Source organism: Cervus elaphus, chromosome 2 (genome assembly GCF_910594005.1).
Source record: "Cervus elaphus chromosome 2, mCerEla1.1, whole genome shotgun sequence".
Lineage (NCBI taxonomy): Eukaryota > Metazoa > Chordata > Mammalia > Artiodactyla > Cervidae > Cervus > Cervus elaphus.
Window position 1 is genome coordinate 4,076,340 of NC_057816.1, and position 2,643 is coordinate 4,078,982.

General features: G+C 54.9%; 1 non-coding gene across 1 annotated transcript; it reads right to left on the minus strand.

The window, feature by feature from the left end:
• Positions 1 to 2,340: 2,340 nt before the first annotated feature.
• On the minus strand, positions 2,341 to 2,442 carry LOC122677704. The gene has a single exon (XR_006335896.1). It is a non-coding gene; the product is annotated as a U6 spliceosomal RNA (small nuclear RNA).
• Between the last annotated feature and the right edge of the window lie 201 nt (positions 2,443 to 2,643).

A 2,643-nucleotide genomic window follows, 5' to 3' on the forward strand; every position in this document is an offset into this window, starting at 1 on the left:
CACGCAGTGTTGACCGATCGGAGTCACTCAACCAAGCCTCGGGGATCCTTTGTCTGCTGCCCTGAGTCAACGTCTCAGAAATAGTTGATTCTAGAGCTTCTGTGTTGCGATTTTAAAGATGATCCGTTTTCAGTGTAGCGCAGATAGAGAAAGCACAGACATAGGCGAATAGGAATGAAGTGGATGAGTTATCTTTTTCCTGTAGCTCGGAGCGTGTTTTTATTCTTTTTTCCCCCTTCTTGCTTTCACAGTCAGAAGGTCGCTGTGCACCCAGCCGGTGTCCAGCTCTGCGCGCTCAGCCTCCATGGAGACGATTCCAGTTGGGGACCCAAGAGTTTGGTTGCTCCCCCGCTCACCTGACTGTGTGTTTAGCACTGAGCATGCAGCCTCCCCCTCTGTTTCAGAGTCACAGGTTTTCTCCCCAGGCCTCACCCACTATGGGATGCAGAGGCCCAGCTTCCAATTGTTGGGTTTGGCCTGGTGGGACTATGCCAGGGTGTTCTGGGGGCCTGGGGAGGGCACATTGGGAACCTGGCAGGCCAGAGGGAAGCCAAGCCAATGAGCCCTTCGGCCCCCAGGGTGCCAGGAGGGGAGCCCTTAGTGAGCTAGCGTCGAGAGGCCGCCTGGCCCTTTCCCGGGGTGACCCTCTCCGGCCAGTCCTGGGCGTCTCTCCCGGCTTTCCAGAGGACCCCTTGCCCGCCCCCTGGGGCACACACAGAGGTCCCCTGCCTCTGCTCCAGCCCTCCTCTCTGGGCAAAGGAGGAGCCATCTCGGGTGGACAGTGTGGGACTGACCGAGCCACCTGCTGACAGGGGGCTGACCTGTGTCCCCCAAGGATGTCCACCCGGAACCTGTGAGTGTGACCTTATTTAGACAATAGGTCTTCACAAGGAAATGGCAACCCACTCCAAAATTCTTGCCTGGAGGATTCCATGGGCAGAGGAGCCTGGGAGGCTACAGTCCTTGGGGCAGCAAAGAGTTGGACATGACGGAGTGACTAACTTTCTTTCCTCCCTGCTGCTCCTGCTGCTAAGTCGCTTCAGTCGTGTCCGACCCTGTGCAACCCCATAGACGGCAGCCCACCAGGCTCCTCCATCCCCGGGATTCTCCAGGCAAGAACACTGGAGCGGGTTGCCATTTCCTTCTCCAATACATGCATGCATGCTAAGTCGCTTTAGTTGTGTCCGGCTCTGTGTGACTCCATAGACGGCAGCCCACCAGGCTCCGCTGTCCACAGGATTCTCTAGGCAAGAATACTGGAGTGGGTTGCCACTTCCTTCTCCAAAAATGCACTAAAGCTAAAAAACTAGCTAGACACTAAACAGGAAAACTAGAAGGCTGAATTCAGAATAGCAGTGTGACATGTAATGAAAGTGATCAATATTAAATTCTAAACTTCAAACCCCAGTTCAGCAGCAAAGATCAACCACAAAAGAAATACAAAGTTGAAATTAATCACAAAATAATTATACCATATAGAAAAATCATACTTACATTTCGATGGAACTGTGTAAAGGACTGAATCACGTAGAATCGATGCATGTACACTGTAGCAGTGTTGATAGTCAATTGTGAGATGTAATCAGGGAACTTGAAATGAGATCGTCCTGGTTTACCCAGGTGACCCCCGAATCCATGGATGAGTGTTCTTATGGGGAGAGGCAGAGGGACATCTGACACGGAGAAGAGGGGAGAGAGAAGCCACGTGATGATGAAGGCAGAGGCTGGAGAGAGGCGGCCACAGGCCGGGGGACACTTGGAGGCCCCCGAGCTGGAAGAGGCAGGATCCTCAGATACTCGGGCAAGAACCAGCCCTGCTCACATCGAGATCTTGGGCTTCCAGGCTTGGGACGGTGAGAGACAGGCTGGTGGGTGCAAGCCGCCCCAGTTGGGGTCATGTGTGATGGTCACCCCTGGACAGCGATGTGGAGCCCTGCGCTGCTGCCCGGAAGCGCCCTGGCCCCCCCAGAGGGCAGCCATGCCTTCGCGCAGGGGTGAGGACCTGGGTCGTGGTAGAGCCTAACGTGTCGGAGGTGCCTGGAAAGGCCATCAGGTGATTTGCAGTCAGAGAGGATGGGAAGCCAAGGGCCACCCCTCAGGAGTATCTCCTGCAGCCTGGTGGGAGGCGGGGGGCCGTAATGCCTGGTGGGGGGTCTCAGGGCTGCGGGAGGGGCCTCCCCTGTGGTCAGTGCAGCTGCCGACCTCACGTCAGAAAGGGCAGAGGAGCCAGGGCTCAGCCCAGCTCCTCATCTGGGTCGCTGGTTCCGAGATCCAGAGGAAAAAATCCCATCTCTCCAGCTCTCTCTCTCTTTTTTTTTTTGAATTAAGCAAAACTATATTATAAACATAGAATGCTTCACGACTTCATGCGTCATCCTTGCCCAGGGATCATGCTTATCTTCTCTGTATCGAACAGATCCCATCACCTCAACGCTCTTGAGGAAGCTTCTAGAAGGAACCAGGAAGAGATACAAAAACCATGGGAACTAGACACTGAAGATGGAAGAGGAAGCTCCGCCCACCACAGGTCAGGTGTTCTGCACTGGGAAGGGGTCCTCTCCACTGCCTGGGGACCAGCAGCTCTGCAGGGGACACCCCACAACCACCCGCCCTCCAGGGTGCTTAAACAGCCTTCTGGAGCAA